Consider the following 18,327-nt stretch of genomic DNA (forward strand, 5'->3'; position numbering starts at 1 on the left):
GTATCATTCATCGGGTCAAAATTTGATAAATTTCTTACTTGCACAACAGCCTCGTCCCTCCCAGCCACAAATCGGTGTTCAATTTTGGGAATATCTTGGTAGGTTTGACCAATCATAGCCCGTGTCGCTCCCAAGAATTGACCAGGAAAGAGCCAATCAGATTTCGCAGAACTACCAAGAATCAAGTGACGGAATTATCCAATCAGATCTCGTAGAACTACCAAGAATACTGAGCGTTTTCAACGACGAGAGATTATTGAATCTTGAAGTCTTTTGGTTTATTTCGAAATACAATCATCTGAAGGTAAGAATTTTATTACAGTATTATTTAATTGTCACAGTACATTATCTGTATGTATTCAAAGTTCATTGTATTTGAAATTCATGGTTTCTGAAATTCATTAAATGTGTCCGTAGTGTGGTGGTGATCACGTCCCTTGTTCACTACAAACATCCCACGTTTCTCAGTTCGGGGCTCGGGAGTGTTTACATGGCCTCGTTAGCGCAGTAGGTAGCGCGTCAGTCTCATAATCTGAAGGTCGTGAGTTCGATCCTCACACGGGGCAGTGCTTTTATTATTGGTTAGGAGTTATTTAAAAATAAATACCAAAAACGTGAAATGCTGTCAAAACGTTGTTCATGGTCGTAAATAGTTAGATGCCCTTATTGTTTTAAAACTGGGTATCAACAAAGCATCTGGACAAATGTAGGACAGCAACAATTTGTATGTGACCACAGGAATGGACATTAACATATACGCGCTTACACTATAAAACGTATCGGGGCTATATTATATATTATGGGCTTGTTGTTTCATTTATGCAATAAGTTAAATACAAAAAATACTTTGCAGAACGAGTTAAATGTAATGTACTCCCTTCACTCATGCAAGATGCTAGTAAGATACTATATGAATAGGGGAGATGGCCTCTCCACCGTGTTTCCGTAGTGTAGTGGTTATCACGTTCGCCTAACACGCGAAAGGTCCCCGGTTCGAGACCGGGCGGAAACATTACTTTTTGTCATTTATTTTAAAATAACAACCCATTACAAATATATTTATTTTTTATACGTCTGATTATATTGCACGTATCGCAAATTGCAATATACAATTCTTATTGTGTAATTGTAGGTGATTGTGTTTGATAAGTGAGTCATGTATTTCATGAAATGTTTCAGTAGTGTAGTGGTTATCACGTTCTTCACACGTTAAAGGTCCCCGGTTCGAAACCGGGAGGAAACACGTGTATACATTTTTTATTTATTTGATCAGCTATATTTATTAGACGCGGCTGCATTTTTGTAACAGTATGGCGGATAGTTGCATTTATTTGAGTACTGTACATCCAGCATGCTTTTAGGAAAGGGAGATCGTGTCTAACTAACCTACTTGACTTTTTTGACGATGCAACATTGAAAATGGATAACTGCAAAGCATACGACATGGTTTATTTAGATTTCCAGAAAGCTTTTGACAAAGTCCCGCACAAAAGATGAATTCTCAAACTGAACGCAGTAGGGATTCAAGGAAATGCATGCACATGGATTAGGGAGTGGGTAACAGGTAGAAAACAGAAAGTACTGATTAGAGGAGAAACCTCAAAATGGAGTGAGGTAACCAGTGCTGTACCACAGGGATCAGTATTAGGTCCTCTGCTATTATTAATCTACATTAATGATTTAGATTCTGGTATAGTAAGCAAACTCGTTAAATTTGCAAACGACACAGAAATAGGAGGAGTAGCAAACACTGTTGAAGCAGCAAAGGTCATTCAAAATGATCTAGACAGCATTCAGAATTGGGCAGACACATGGCAAATGAAATTTAATAGAGAAAAGTGTAAAGTATTGCATGCGGGCAATAAAAATGTGCATTATAAATATCATATGGGAGATAGTGAAATTGAAGAAGGGAACTATGAAAAAGACCAAGGAGTTTATGTTGACTCAGAAATGTCTTCATTTAGACAAAGTGGGGAAGCTATAAAAAAGGCTAACAAGATGCTCGGATATATTGTGAGAAGTGTTGAATTTAAATCAAGGGAAGTAATGTTAAAACTCTACAATGCATTAGTAAGACCTCACCTAGAATATTGTGTTCCGTTATGGTCACCTCGTTACAAAAAGGATATTGCTGCTCAAGAAAGAGTGCAAAGAAGAGCAACCAGAATTATCCCGGGTTTAAAAGGCATGTTGTATGCAGACAGGCTAAAATAATTGAATCTATTCAGTCTTGAACAAAGAAGACTACGCGGCGATCTGATTCAAACATTCAAAATCCTAAAAGGTATAGACAATGTCAACCCAGGGGACTTCTTTGACCTGAAAAAAGAAACAAGGACCAGGGGTCACAAATGGAGATTAGATAAAGGGGCATTCAGAACAGAAAATAGAGGCACTTTTTTACACAGAGAATTGTGAGGGTCTGGAACCAACTCCCCAGTAATGTTGTTGAAGCTGACACCCTGGGATCCTTCAAGAAGCTGCTTGATGAGATTCTGGGATCAATAAGCTACTAACAACCAAACGAGCAAGATGGGCTGAATGGCCTCCTCTCGTTTGTAAACTTTCTTATGTTCTTATGTTCTTATACAGATTATCCTGTGTATCATTCATCGGGTCAAAATTTGATACATCATAGCCCGTGTCGCTACCAAGAATTGATCAGGAAAGAGCCAATCAGATTTCGCAGAACTACCAAGAATCAAGTGACGGAATTATCCAATCAGATCTCGTAGAACTACCAAGAATACTGAGCATTTTCAACGACAAGAGATTATTGAATCTTGAAGTCTTTTGGTTTATTTCGAAATACACTCATCTGAAGGTAAGAATTTTATTACAGTATTATTTTAATTGTCACTAGTACTGTACGTGTAGTCACCAAGAATTTTAAAAAAATCCAATAATAATATATGTTCGTATTACAAATGTCAGCTGTAGAAATGCGCGGATAGTAAACTCTAGATTTTGTAATATTATCAATAAAAATACACGATTGACATTTTTACAATAGGTGTCAGTTCTAAGTGTTAAAAATTGTAATATTTACAAGAGCAAGAAACTTGATGGAGGGACTGTTTTATCCAAAGCGCAATTATATTTAATACATTTGTCCGTTACAATGGTACTGTAATACTTGTATCCGGAACAACACAAATTGTACCATGGTAAAATAAATAGTACCATATAGTACCGTGGTATAGTGTTGCATTATACTGTAGATACCATGATACGAAGGTCCCCTGTTCACTACAAACATCATAAACTGCAGGTTTATGATGTATATAACTCATAAACTGCAGGTTTTTAGGTGCTGGATCCTAGAATGCATCTAAAAGGACACTTTACAGAGCCTCTATTTTTCTATCATTTATTTTTAATTATATATCCATGAACGTTATATTACTGTATTTAACTTTAATTTAGTTTTCATTGAAGAATGATCTTGTTTTGAAAGCAATACTTAAATAATGTGAACATGGGTACTCCATGCTTTTTTTTTTTTTTTTTTTCTTTTTTTTTTTTTGGTTTCTTGTTGTTTTGTGTAGAAACCTTTTATTTTGCCATTGTGACTATTTTGTGTTTAGGCTGTTTGTTTCATTGCATTCCATGTGATAAAAAAAAGAACAAATACTTTTAATTTGTATAACATTTTTTTTGTTTTGTGTACAACAGGCATGCGAAGGCACAGGACCAATACCTTCCCAGCTGTTAAACCTTCCATCCTTGCATCCTTCCCATCTTCCTGCTGTGTATGGGGGACCTTTGGCGTATGAGGCGAACGTGATAACCACTACACTACGGAAACATTTCATGAACTGCTGCAACCGCTTATCAAATACAATGAACTTCAAATACATACAAATAATGCACTATAATGCAGTTATGCGATATATGCAATATGATCTAAGAAGTATAAAATATATATATATATTTGTAACGGATTGTTATTTTTAATAAATTAAAAAAAAAATGTTTCCACCCAGTCTCGAACCGGGGACCTTTCACGTGTTAGGCGAACGTGAAAACCACTACACTACGGAAACACATCTTGTTACACGCTCCACTATTCATACAGTAGCTTACTAACATATATATTTTTATTTAACCATAAATAAAACAAGCCCTTAATATATAATATAGCCCTGATACGTTTTATAGTGTAAGCGCGTATATGTTAATGAGCAGTTCTACATTTGTCCAGATGCTTTGTTGATACCCAGTTTTAAAATAACAAGGACATCTAACTATTTACGACCATGAAGAACGTTTTGACAGTTTTTAAGGCAACCCCAGCCTTAAACAAGTTTGGTATTTATTTTTAAATAACTCCTACCCAAGAATAAAACTGCTGCCCCGTGTGAGGATCGAACTCACGACCTTCAGATTATGAGACTGACGCGCTACCTACTGCGCTAACGAGGCCTTGAAAATGCTTTCCATTCCAGGATTGAGGAATGTGGGATCTATGCAATGCTAAAGGTTTAAAAGCAGGGATCTTGCTCAGACCCGAAGATCCTGTGATTTTTTATTCAGAAAAAACACCTTTGCTGGCATTGGTGTGCTCTTCCTCTGGAGTAGCAGCTGGTCTTCATTGCAATGGTTTTCTGCAAGCAATCAGAACATTGGCTAGTTCCACCTTGAAGTCTAGATATTCCATAACCTCTCTCTTTCTGTCCCCTAAGGAATAGCGATCTTGTCAGTATTGTAAGCATGCATTTGCTGCTGACAAATCCAGCATGTGAACGATCACCTTAGCTGTCCATTTCTTGATCCTGGTTTTTGCCCTGTAGTAGGATATGCAGCTGTCAAATCATGTCAGCTCCTCCCGTTTTTGAATTGTAATCTCTGGACGATTGACCTCGATTTATTTGTCATAAATTCTAAAATGATTCAGCTGTCAGGCCTACATTGTAAATGAATGAAAAGCATCAGAAAGAGGTTGTACATAAACCCCAAAGTTTAACCCTTTCAGTCCAAAATTTATTTTCAATCATAAAAAAAAATATTTTAACTCTTTTTTCCTAGTCTTATTGCAACTAGAAATGAGACTCAAACTAAATTTAGATTTTAGCACAAATCTTTTATTGTTTTTTTTGTTGTCCACTCCAATGGACATCTTAGAACATTTCCTGAAATTAAAACATCATAAAAAATACACAAAATAATGAGATTAGAAAAACAAAGATACTATCATAGGCCCTCGGTCTAGAATTTTTACTTGCGGTGAGCAGCCTTGAAACAATTTCTATGTGGCACAAAACACAGGTGCACTTTGCACTTTGTAATTGTATGTAAAAATAATGTGATATCTTGTAACAATTGTAAGTCACCCTGGATAAGGGCGTCTGCTAAGAAATAAATAATAATATCGCAGGAGACATGATGTAATAACAAGAGTAGTAATAACAGTTATAATAACAAGGTTATGGCAATGTGGGCAGCAGTGCGGAGTAGCGGTTAGGGCTGTGGACTCTTGACCGGAGGGTTGTGGGTTCAGCAGGGACACTGCTGCTGTATCCTTGAGCAAGGTACTTTACCTAGATTGCTCCAGTAAAAACCCAACTGTATACATGGGTAATTGTATGTAAAAATAATGTGATATCTTGTAACAATTGTAAGTCGTCCTGGATAAGGGCGACTGCTAAGAAATAAATAATAATAATATTAATAATACAATACCTAACCCCTCTGATGTGCCTACTGTTCCCCCCTCATTAAACGGCAATAAATGATACATTAAATGTTCATTCCGATCACCCAGTTGCAAGCACCGATCAGAATGTAATTCTTGACATTGATGTTGCTGTATAGTGTCCCAGTATGCAGCCCCCACCCCGTCTAATTCTGCCACAAACAAATCCCTGTTGTTCTGGGTTGACTCAGTGGCCCTCTGTAAATCCATGAGAAGCACATTTTCTATGTGGACAGTGCTTAAAGTCATTAGTGGATCATGTTGCAGTGGAAATATCACACTTGATGCTTGATGTTAGAAATGGATTTAATAAAGTAATTGTGTTGCTATTTTATTCTAATACAGTTGAAGTTCATGGAACAGAATTCAAGTTATAATTTGTTCCATTGTTTTATCTCTAACGCTACTAACACATCTAATAATACGCAGTTATAACCATTTTGTTTTTCTAATCACTTCACACTGTTAAAGCACCAATGTGGTGGTGCTGTGTCGGGGTCTTGCTGGTAGACATCGGCCCATATGAGTGTAACACTCGACCCAGTGTCCTCCAGCGCAGTGCAGGAGACCCCCTCTTTGCTGACCAGGACGCGACGGAAGTCCAGCACCGAGTCCTGCCTACAGTACCACCGCCATGGCCAAGGAACATGATAGTAACTGGAAGGTAAGGATTCTGTGAAGATTTATAATTTGAGAGCCTAGTTATTCCTGTGCTAAAAAAAAAAATTAAAAAAATCAGGGCCTGCCTTATGATTGCTATAATTGATATTAGTCCGGTTGAACACATTTTCTAGTAAAATCATAAATACTGTTTCAGGTGGCACTGCCTACGCAGCACAAACTTAGAAATCAGTCAGACTCGACTTAGAGTGAACGCATTGGTCGTAACAAGAAGTTACAACAAGCGCTGCTATCGCTATGATACATTTACGCTTGCATTTAAAAAAAATAAATACATAATTAAACCACGGGTTTTAACCGTTCACAAATAAAATGCAACAAATGGAGACCACTGAAAAATAATAATACAGAAAAAAATAACTGTTTCCGCCCGGTTTCGAACCGGGGACCTTTCGCGTGTGAGGCGAACGTGATAACCACTACACTACGGAAACTTCATGGAAGACAGCGCTCAAGCACTGAACACAGCAAGTGCTACAGGTCGCTGGTGATGCACGTGTTCATTTTCTAAGTACAGGCGTATTTTCACTAATAGTCTATACTTTTCAATGGGAAGAATATGTCTGTTTATCCCATTTAGTTGTAATAGCGTTAATTTGCAGTTCAACTTTCAAATAGTTGAGTTTTAGGTAAAACATACTGACTAAAAACATAACGACGCAGAATACGTAGTATAGTGATTATCACGTCCGCCTAACACGCATAACATACTCCCGACTTTTAAGAATGTGTTTGTTAACATTTATGTATTTAGCTTTTTCTATTTACAGAGCTGCCCCTTTCGTCATAGTCACGCCCCCTTAGTGACTCTCCACGGCCTCTCTTAAGTTTCTATTTTTTTTTTTTTTTTTTTACAAAACACTTTTTTTCAGTGAGGACAAGAGTATTCTTGCACAAACTGTTTTAGCAATACAAATAGTCTATAAAAATGATATTCTGAAATGTACAAAAGCACAGGTAAAATAATATAATATATAGTCAACACAACGAATAATACTGTAAATATGGTACGGCGGGTAAGGATTACGTATATAGGTATAGATATAAAAAAAAAAAAAAGCAAATATACATCATATCTGGTAAATAATTGTCAACTACATGTTGTGCGGAAAATATTTAAGGAGAGTTTTAAAAAAATAAAATAACAACTTCTCCCCGTCGGGGAATTGAACCCCGGTCTCCCGCGTGACAGGCGGGGATACTGACCACTATACTAACGAGGAATGCGTAAACTGTAATCGTTCTGTACTCACAGGAAGACCGCCCTAAACGATTTCCCATTCATTCTTTAAGGTAGTGCTAAACCACTACGGATGTAATACTGCTGCCGCCACAACATGATTTTGGCGCTGTTGTGCAGGTCTGTGCTAAACTTAATGTATTGAGTTGTGCAGATCTACCAAGAGATGGCACTAAAGAGCATGAAGCGTTTCGTCTGCTTCGGCTCAGTGAATTTTGCGAACCAAATGATTCAGAGACTTCACTTCCCTTCCCACCATCACTAATTGCACGAATGGTTGAGTGATTGGATGAAAGTGGGGTACAACCGGTTCTACTATACATACACAACTAAGACACCCACTTTCTTAGTGTGATCAAGAAGACTGCAGTCTGTAACCAATGTTACTTTGAATAGCAAGCCTATTTATCATACCAACACTACACACTGCAATTCTATTATTTTACAACACAAGGAAACCCCGCCAAAGCAGGGCATCAAAAAATTAGTTGCAACTCATAAATGTTCCTCTCCACGGAAATCTTTATTGAGATTTTACATTTTTTTACATTTACACCCATTCGTTTTTTCATTCATTTTACATTTCTTTTAAAGATGACATTCATGCATACAGACAGACATACATTTTGTTTTAAAAGCATTTAAAACACATTTAAAAACACCAAGACAACTGTGCTTTATACATGGTTAAAACAGACACAGATTAAAATCGACATGAAAAAAACCTGTGCTGCTTTAAAAGTGACTGGAAAAAAAGAACCATCTATAAAAAACCAGTGCTTGTGAGGGCCGGGGAGTGCTCTCTAAAAAAGTTCAAAAGTGAACATAAAACTATAGATCTAAAACAGGGACAGGGGAAAAGGGACAGTGTATAAAACAGTGAGTTAAAATTCTAAAATTTTAAAACACTTAAAATGTAACTTTTAATAGTTGACATTAAAAATCTTTTAGATACGTAAATACAAAACAAAACCAAATAAAACATTCAAAATAAATCAAAAACAAGAGAGTCCATAAAACTGAAACAAAAAGACTACATAAAACCAGGGCACCGTTCAAAAACGGTCATGCCAGCTAAAAGGGGCGGAATGCTGGCATGACAAAATAAATAAAAGGCTTAGCAGTGTATAGTACAACCGGTTCTACTATACATACACAACTAAGACACCCACTTTCTTAGTGTGATCAAGAAGACTGCAGTCTGTAACAAATGTTACTTTGAATAGCACGCCCATTTATCATACCAACACTACACACTGCAATTCTATTATTTTACAACACAAGGAAGCCCCGCCAAAGCAGGGCATCAAAAAATTAGTTGAAACTCATAAATGTTCCTCTCCACGGAAATCTTTAGTAAAATACTCTTTTATTGAGATTTTACATTTTTTTTACATTTACACCCATTCGTTTTTTCATTCATTTTACATTTCTTTTAAAGATGACATTCATGCATACAGACATACATTTTGTTTTAAAAGCATTTAAAATACATTTAAAAACACCAAGACAATTGTGCTTTGTACATGGTTAAAACAGACACAGATTAAAATCAACATGAAAAAAACCTGTGCTGTTTTAAAAGTGACTGGAAAAAAAGAACCATCTATAAAAAACCAGTGCTTGTGAGGGCCGGGGAGTGCTCTCTAAAAAGGTTCAAAAGTGAACATAAAACTAGATCTAAAACAGGGACAGGGGAAAAGGGACAGTGTATAAAACAGTGAGTTAAAATTCTAAAATTTTAAAACACTTAAAATGTAACTTTTAATAGTTTACATTAAAAATCTTAAAGATACATAAAACAAAACAAAACAAAATCAAATAAAACATTCAACGTAGATCAAATAAAAGTCCGTAAAACTGAAACAAAAAGACTACATAAAACCAGGGCACCGTTGAAAAAACGGTCATGCCAGCTAAAAAGGGCGGAATGCTGGCATGACAAAATAAATAAAAGGCTTAGCGGTGCCCCGTAGTCCCGCTCCTAGGAGCTAGCGGTTCCAGTTTTTTCCTTTATTCCATCTTCACGTCCTGAAGTCCGGCGATCCTCCACTCCGCGCAGGCCTTGTCCTTCCCGAGGGTCCGGATGTCCAGAATTACAAAGTCCTTGATAAGAGTTTGTGCCCTTCTGGTCGTGGTGATAGTGTCTAGCTCCTGCTTGTGATAGACACAGACGTTACGGCCTTCCCACAGGATCTGCTTGACAACATTGATGACACGCCAAACGCACTTAGCTGTGCTGGTATCGATTCCTCCCGCAGGCCCATAGAGCACAGTCTCAGCGGTCATCTTGGCCGTGTCAGCAAACCTGTTTAGGAAGACAAAGACAGAGAGCCAGACACTGCCAGCCACATCACACTCCCAGAAGATATGGGCTGGTGTTTCTCTCTTGCGGCACTTTGCATAGGGGCATGTTTCTACTTGGGCTAGTCCCCTCCTGAACATGAACGCTCGAGTGGGGAGTGCACTGTGGACGGTGTTCCATGCTATATCCTTCTGGACATTACTGAGGCAGCTGTGAGACACATTCTCCCAGATTTTTTGGCTTTGGGTGAGGGAGAAAGTAGCTACTTTTTCAATTTCCTGGGAACCGGCAAGATATTTAGTTACAGCCTTGTATTCCCAGGAGGCCAATTTTGCTTTATCTAAGCCCAATTTATATATAGTGTCCCTTAAGGTTCTATAATACAATGGGGGGTCCCAGGAGTACGGCACAGTGTTATCAATAGTGCAGAGGCCCAAGGCCCTGAGACAGGTGGCAAAATAGAAACAATTCATGTAACATACCTTCCTGTCCAGGGCCTGGATGTTCTTGATAGTTTGCGTGAGCCCCTGCACTCGGGTGAGCTGCACAACGTCCGGGACCCCCTTACCTCCCTTCTTGTCGGCTTTACTCAGGGTGGCTCGCTTTACCCTCTCCATCTTGCTGCCCCAGATAAAGCGGTGGATAATGCGGTCCACCACTTTTTTGGTGGTCCTGTCTGGGGGAAAGATTTTTCCTACATAAGAGAGGATGGGGAACAGTATAGACTTGGTTATTAATACTCTACCCGTCATTGTTAAGGATCTTGTGCTCCATCCGCCAATCTTTTTACGGACCTGGTTAATGGCCGCCGTCCAGCTCTGGGCCCCCGAGCTATTGTTCTCGAAAATGAGGCCCAGAATCTTGATTTTGTCCTTTTTGACAGGGTACATGTCCGACAGTTCCCTATCTACCTGCCAATTTTTAGACACGTAGACTTCGCTCTTGGACTTATTAATCACTGCCCCGGTCGCCGTGCAGTACTTCTCAAGGATATTACTAATCCGAGATACCGACGATGTGTTGGTGCAAATGAGTGACACATCGTCCATATATGCTGTTGTTTTGACCTGGACCCCGTTGGATCCAGGCAGCTGGAAACCAGTTATATTGGTATCCCTACGAATTGCCTGCAGGAGGGGTTCGATGCACACGACATATAGCAGTGGGGATAGTGGGCAACCCTGTCTGACCCCTGACTGGATAGATATTTTACCAGTCAGGTGCCTGTTCACCAAGACTCGGGTACTAATATTTGTATAGATGGTTTTAACCCACCCCCTAAGTCCAGGAGCGAATTTCATCTGGTCCATCACTTTGTACATATATTCATGGCTTACCCTATCGAACGCCTTCTCCTGGTCAAGGTTGAACAGGCAGAGGGGATGGTTCCGTTCTCTAGAATAAGCCAGAATGTCCCTTGTTAACATTAAAATATCCGTGATGGACCTCCCTGGGACGCCACAAGCCTGGTCGGGGCCAATGACCAAAGGGAGGTGTACTTGTAGCCGGAGCATCAGAGCTTTGGCTAGTATCTTGTAATCCACGCAAAGGAGGCTGATTGGGCGCCAATTCCGTAGATCTTTAACTTCCCCTTTCTTATGAAGGAGAGTAATTACACTCTCCCGCATAGAAGGGCCCAACCGCTTCTCCCTGTAGACCGCTCTGTAGACCTCCGCTAAATGGACTTTTAGCGTGTCCCAAAAAAGATGGTAATACTCACCCGGGATGCCATCTGGACCTGGCGTCTTACCGGTGTTCATGGTCTTAACCGCCTGGGTGAGCTCCTCCAGCGTGAGTTCTGGGTCCTTCTCCTCCTCCTCGTCGTCCCGCACTGAGTCAGGCTCCAACTGGCTCAGGAACCACTCTATCAGGGTGTCATCTGTAGCTTTGATGTTATACAGGTCCCTATAGAAGTTCTCTACCACTTTTTTCACTCCCTCACTATCCTCTACTATCCTCCCCCTGCTGTCGAGCATGGAGGACATCAAGTGCCGCTTCTCCCTCGTTTTCTGGAAGAAGAAGCGAGTACACTTTTCGTCTTCCTCCATTTTTTGCACTTTTGCATTGTGCATGACCTTTCGTTGTTCCTCCCTACAAAGCACTGAAAGATCTAGCTTGGTCTGGGCTATCTCGTCGCTTACAGGGAACCCCCGAAGCTGAAGCAGGCTCAGACGCTGGAGGGCAGCATTCAGGTATTTATATTTGGCCCTCCTTTCTTTTGCTTTCCTCTTGCCTGCTGCTATGAAATAACCCTTAGTTCTCATTTTGACCATCTCCCACCACTCTATAGGGGAGTTGAATAGGTCACGCAAAGTGGTCCACTCAACAAGCCTGCTCTTATAGGCTGCAGCTATGGAGGGGTCATCGAGTAAGGAGGTGTTTAATTTCCAGACCCCTGACCCCATCTGGGAGGTCTGAGGGACCTGCAATGTTACCTGCAGGAGCCTATGGTCAGAGAAGAAGACGGCCTGGGTGTCTACTGCCGTCTTCGTAAGGGAGCTGGTATGCAGGACGAGATCTATACGGGAGAAGGAGGTCCCAGATGAGCTCACCCAGGTAAAGGGAGGCACCAGGTCCTTACCTGCATCACACAGGGAGAAATCAGATATTACGGAGGACAAAACTCTACTAGAGCGGTCGTTGCGTGGCCTGCTCCGGTCTACGTCCCTCAGAGCACAATTGAAGTCACCTGACACGATGACGGGTACGTTCCCCAGCAGGAGTGGACGCAGCTGTGGAAAAAATTGAACTCTTTCGTTTTGGTTAGTGGGTGCGTAGACATTGACCAGTCTGAGGGGAGTGTTGTTGTATGTCACATCCACGCTCAGAATTCTACCAGGTTCTACCTCCCTGCTGCTGCGGGAGGTAATAAATGGGTTTTTAAACAGGATACCTACTCCGTCGGCTCTGGCTATGTTGGAGCCCGACCAGAAGGAGTCCCCCAGGGTCCAACTCTCCTTCAGGTCCCTATAATCAGGGCTCGACGAAATACCACACTCCTGCAGAAAGATGAGATCTGCTTTCAAGTTAGCTAGATAGTTTAGTACATCAAATCTTTTTTGTGTCTCCCTGATGCTCCTGACATTAACAGACACACATATCAGGGCCATCAGGGTAGCTAACAAGAAAAGGAGTCGCTGCGTCCACCCCATAGCGACTATGATTGGGAGGTCGGGACACTCTTCCTACTCTTAGCTCTACGCTTGCTTCGAGGGGGCTTGGGCTTATTTGCAACTCCCATCACCCCTGAGAAGGTACTCACTGCTGCCTCGTCCAAGAAGGCACCGTCTTTATATGCACAGTACGTGGAGTTGTTGGGGCTATTCAACTCCCCACAAGGTAAGTCTGGTGGAACTTGCTCAGGGCCCCTCGGAACGTGTGGGTCAGCTTTGTCCTGGGGGGGGGTTATGACAGACAGCATTCTTTGGCTGTTACCGTCTGTTGAGTTGGAGCTGTTAGCAGACTTCTGGCTTACCGCGTCCAGGGGTATTCCCATGTCCTCCAGTGCTGTATCTAGGAGGACCTCTAGGGGGCCCCTGGTTTTGCCCATACAAGGGAGGGGGTCAAGGATGCTTTGAAGGGAGGCCCTTCGCTTGAAGAGGGTCATTGCTACCGAGGTACTGCTGGTCAGGGAAGGTGTTGACCCCGACCTCTCCCTCGGTGCATTAGTGAACACCTCTTCTGCGAGGTGTGCTAGGGTTTGTGCCAACGACTGGGAAGGCTGGCTGGGGATGCCCTGGCTGGCTGCTACCTGCCCACTAGGCGGCAGTGTAGCCGTCCCACTCGCCTCCGTCTCTGCCTGCGAGGGCAAGACTGGGGACTTTGTGTGGACATTAGCTGGTTTTGGATCTATGGGGGCCACCTGCAACTTGCTGTCTTTGATCCTGATCTTCTTTCTTTTCCCCCCCTCGTCTCTACCCTTTCTTTTCCCCACCCCCTGCTGGTTCTTCACTCCCTTCCCCTCCTTCTCACTCTCACTTTCACTGTCGCTTTCGCTTTCCTCCCCCACGGACTCAATCCTTATGGCGTCATAACGAGAGCCGAGGGGGAGTGCTGGCGCTGAGAGGGCCCTACTCAGGGGGGGGCCGCTGCTGGGTCCGGGCTCCCTCCCTGCCTCGTGTTCTGCATCAGAGGAGCTACTGGAGGAGCTAGTGGAGTAGCTGTTGTACTCTCTCTCTGGGCTGGGGGAAGGGGTCCTCGTAAAACGGGACATGTCTCGGGGGCGGGGGGGTGAGGGGGGTGCTGGTGATGATGGTGGTGCTGGAGTCTGGGTCTTGGATACTGTTGGTGGTGATGTGGACTGATCTTTGTTACTTGCTCCCTCTTCCTGCTCAGGCCTAGGCTTGTTCATGTTTGCCTTGCTGGCTCTGGCCATGTTGGCATAGGAAGAGGGGCAGTCCTTAAACAGGTGCCCCTTCTTTCCACACAAATTGCACTGCCTCTCTTCTCTGCAGTGGCTGGTCTCGTGGGGGGCGCCGCAGTTCCTGCACTTGACTACAGTACATGCGGCCGCCAGGTGTCCTAATTCCCCACATTTCCTGCAGAGTTTTGGCATCCCATTATAGAATACCAGCCCTCTGTTGGGCCCTAACACTATGGAGTTTGGAATGTGGCGGACGCCTCCAATGCCCGATGGATCAACATTAAGGCGTACCAGCCACTTTCTGGCTCCTGTCCAAACCCCATCTTCGTCTGTAATTTTCCTCCCTTCTGATGACACCCTCCCATAGCGGTTAAGCCATGTTGTAATATCATAGTCGCTAACAGCCTCATTGAAAAATTGGACAGTAACAACTTTCATTTCTCTGTCTGTCAGTGCATCCACACAAAATTCTTTGTATGGAGCGAGATATTTATTCTCCCCCCAAAAGGACCACATTTCTTGTAACTTTTGGGGGTTCCTAAAACTGACCTCAAACACTTCCTTAAGCCCTGGCAATTTCACCAAACAATTCAAGTCAGAAGGGGAAAAACCCATACCCCTCTGAAGAATGGTCCGGCTGAACTCCAGTCTCGTCAGTCCTGGTTCCGTTTCATCTTGCTTGTTTCTTGTGAAGCGCACCGCATTGTGCCTCCTGGTCTCCTGGGTTGGCCGGAACGCCATCCTTCAGCTGGATGTCCAGAATTACAAAGTCCTTGATAAGAGTTTGTGCCCTTCTGGTCGTGGTGATAGTGTCTAGCTCCTGCTTGTGATAGACACAGACGTTACGGCCTTCCCACAGGATCTGCTTGACAACATTGATGACACGCCAAACGCACTTAGCTGTGCTGGTATCGATACCAACACTACACACTGCAATTCTATTATTTTACAACACAAGGAAGCCCCGCCAAAGCAGGGCATCAAAAAATTAGTTGAAACTCATAAATGTTCCTCTCCACGGAAATCTTTAGTAAAATACTCTTTTATTGAGATTTTACATTTTTTTACATTTACACCCATTCGTTTTTTCATTCATTTTACATTTCTTTTAAAGATGACATTCATGCATACAGACATACATTTTGTTTTAAAAGCATTTAAAATACATTTAAAAACACCAAGACAATTGTGCTTTGTACATGGTTAAAACAGACACAGATTAAAATCAACATGAAAAAAACCTGTGCTGTTTTAAAAGTGACTGGAAAAAAAGAACCATCTATAAAAAACCAGTGCTTGTGAGGGCCGGGGAGTGCTCTCTAAATAAGTGAACATAAACCTAGATCTAAAACAGGGACAGGGGAAAAAGGGACAGTGTATAAACAGTGAGTTAAAATTCTAAAATTTTAAAACACTTAAAATGTAACTTTTAATAGTTTACATTAAAAATCTTAAAGATACATAAAACAAAACAAAACAAAATCAAATAAAACATTCAAATTAAATCAAAGGTCCATAAAACTGAAACAAAAAGACTACATAAAACCAGGGCACCGTTGAAAAACGGTCATGCCAGCTAAAAAGGGCGGAATGCTGGCATGACAAAATAAATAAAAGGCTTAGCGGTGCCCCGTAGTCCCGCTCCTAGGAGCTAGCGTTTCCAGTTTTTTCCTTTATTCCATCTTCACGTCCTGAAGTCCGGCGATCCTCCACTCCGCGCAGGCCTTGTCCTTCCCGAGGGTCCGGATGTCCAGAATTACAAAGTCCTTGATAAGAGTTTGTGCCCTTCTGGTCGTGGTGATAGTGTCTAGCTCCTGCTTGTGATAGACACAGACGTTACGGCCTTCCCACAGGATCTGCTTGACAACATTGATGACACGCCAAACGCACTTAGCTGTGCTGGTAGTGATTCCTCCCGCAGGCCCATAGAGCACAGTCTCAGCGGTCATCTTGGCCGTGTCAGCAAACCTGTTTAGGAAGACAGAGACAGAGAGCCAGACACTGCCAGCCACATCACACTCCCAGAAGATATGGGCTGGTGTTTCTCTCTTGCGGCACTTTGCATAGGGGCATGTTTCTACTTGGGCTAGTCCCCTCCTGAACATGAACGCTCGAGTGGGGAGTGCACTGTGGACGGTGTTCCATGCTATATCCTTCTGGACATTACTGAGGCAGCTGTGAGACACATTCTCCCAGATTTTTTGGCTTTGGGTGAGGGAGAAAGTAGCTACTTTTTCAATTTCCTGGGAACCGGCAAGATATTTAGTTACAGCCTTGTATTCCCAGGAGGCCAATTTTGCTTTATCTAAGCCCAATTTATATATAGTGTCCCTTAAGGTTCTATAATACAATGGGGGGTCCCAGGAGTACGGCACGGTGTTATCAATAGTGCAGAGGCCCAAGGCCCTGAGACAGGTGGCAAAATAGAAACGATTCATGTAACATACCTTCCTGTCCAGGGCCTGGATGTTCTTGATAGTTTGCGTGAGCCCCTGCACTCGGGTGAGCTGCACAACGTCCGGGACCCCCTTACCTCCCTTCTTGTCGGCTTTACTCAGAGTGGCTCGCTTTACCCTCTCCATCTTGCTGCCCCAGATAAAGCGGTGGATAATGCGGTCCACCACTTTTTTGGTGGTCCTGTCTGGGGGAAAGATTTTTCCTACATAAGAGAGGATGGGGAACAGTATAGACTTGGTTATTAATACTCTACCCGTCATTGTTAAGGATCTTGTGCTCCATCCGCCAATCTTTTTACGGACCTGGTTAATGGCCGCCGTCCAGCTCTGGGCCCCCGAGCTATTGTTCTCGAAAATGAGGCCCAGAATCTTGATTTTGTCCTTTTTGACAGGGTACATGTCCGACAGTTCCCTATCTACCTGCCAATTTTTAGACACGTAGACTTCGCTCTTGGACTTATTAATCACTGCCCCGGTCGCCGTGCAGTACTTCTCAAGGATATTACTAATCCGAGGTACCGACGATGTGTTGGTGCAAATGAGTGACACATCGTCCATATATGCTGTTGTTTTGACCTGGACCCCGTTGGATCCAGGCAGCTGGAAACCAGTTATATTGGTATCCCTACGAATTGCCTGCAGGAGGGGTTCAATGCACACGACATATAGCAGTGGGGATAGTGGGCAACCCTGTCTGACCCCTGACTGGATAGATATTTTACCAGTCAGGTGCCTGTTCACCAAGACTCGGGTACTAATGTTTGTATATATGGTTTTAACCCACTCCCTAAGTCCAGGAGCGAATTTCATCTGGTCCATCACTTTGTACATATATTCATGGCTTACCCTATCGAACGCCTTCTCCTGGTCAAGGTTGAACAGGCAGAGGGGATGGTTCCGTTCTCTAGAATAAGCCAGAATGTCCCTTGTTAACATTAAAATATCCGTGATGGACCTCCCTGGGACGCCACAAGCCTGGTCAGGGCCAATGACCAAAGGGAGGTGTACTTGTAGCCGGAGCATCAGAGCTTTGGCTAGTATCTTGTAATCCACGCAAAGGAGGCTGATTGGGCGCCAATTCCGTAGATCTTTAACTTCCCCTTTCTTATGAAGGAGAGTAATTACACTCTCCCGCATAGAAGGGCCCAACCGCTTCTCCCTGTAGACCGCTCTGTAGACCTCCGCTAAATGGACTTTTAGCGTGTCCCAAAAAAGATGGTAATACTCACCCGGGATGCCATCTGGACCTGGCGTCTTACCGGTGTTCATGGTCTTAACCGCCTGGGTGAGCTCCTCCAGCGTGAGTTCTGGGTCCTTCTCCTCCTCCTCCTCGTCCCGCACTGAGTCAGGCTCCAACTGGCTCAGGAACCACTCTATCAGGGTGTCATCTGTAGCTTTGATGTTATACAGGTCCCTATAGAAGTTCTCTACCACTTTTTTCACTCCCTCACTATCCTCTACTATCCTCCCCCTGCTGTCGAGCATGGAGGACATCAAGTGCCGCTTCTCCCTCGTTTTCTGGAAGAAGAAGCGAGTACACTTTTCGTCTTCCTCCATTTTTTGCACTTTTGCATTGTGCATGAC

General features: G+C 42.7%; 1 long non-coding RNA gene and 6 other non-coding genes across 7 annotated transcripts; 3 read left to right on the forward strand and 4 right to left on the reverse strand.

Annotated features, from left to right (window-relative positions):
- Nucleotides 1–45: 45 nt before the first annotated feature.
- Nucleotides 46–4,099, forward strand: LOC131699610 (uncharacterized). The gene is made up of 3 exons (XR_009308212.1): nucleotides 46–304; nucleotides 2,596–2,827; nucleotides 3,679–4,099. It is a non-coding gene; the product is annotated as an uncharacterized LOC131699610 (long non-coding RNA).
- On the forward strand, nucleotides 494–566 carry trnam-cau (transfer RNA methionine (anticodon CAU)). The gene has a single exon. It is a non-coding gene; the product is annotated as a tRNA-Met (tRNA).
- trnav-aac (transfer RNA valine (anticodon AAC)) lies at nucleotides 940–1,012 on the forward strand. Its single transcript has one exon. It is a non-coding gene; the product is annotated as a tRNA-Val (tRNA).
- Nucleotides 3,977–4,049, reverse strand: trnav-aac (transfer RNA valine (anticodon AAC)). Its single transcript has one exon. It is a non-coding gene; the product is annotated as a tRNA-Val (tRNA).
- A 256-nt stretch (nucleotides 4,100–4,355) lies between the features above and the next one.
- trnam-cau (transfer RNA methionine (anticodon CAU)) lies at nucleotides 4,356–4,428 on the reverse strand. Its single transcript has one exon. It is a non-coding gene; the product is annotated as a tRNA-Met (tRNA).
- Nucleotides 4,429–6,740: 2,312 nt separating this feature from the next.
- On the reverse strand, nucleotides 6,741–6,813 carry trnav-cac (transfer RNA valine (anticodon CAC)). Its single transcript has one exon. It is a non-coding gene; the product is annotated as a tRNA-Val (tRNA).
- Nucleotides 6,814–7,530: 717 nt separating this feature from the next.
- On the reverse strand, nucleotides 7,531–7,602 carry trnad-guc (transfer RNA aspartic acid (anticodon GUC)). The gene has a single exon. It is a non-coding gene; the product is annotated as a tRNA-Asp (tRNA).
- Nucleotides 7,603–18,327: the final 10,725 nt, after the last annotated feature.

Source organism: Acipenser ruthenus, chromosome 23 (genome assembly GCF_902713425.1).
Source record: "Acipenser ruthenus chromosome 23, fAciRut3.2 maternal haplotype, whole genome shotgun sequence".
NCBI classification, from domain to species: domain Eukaryota; kingdom Metazoa; phylum Chordata; class Actinopteri; order Acipenseriformes; family Acipenseridae; genus Acipenser; species Acipenser ruthenus.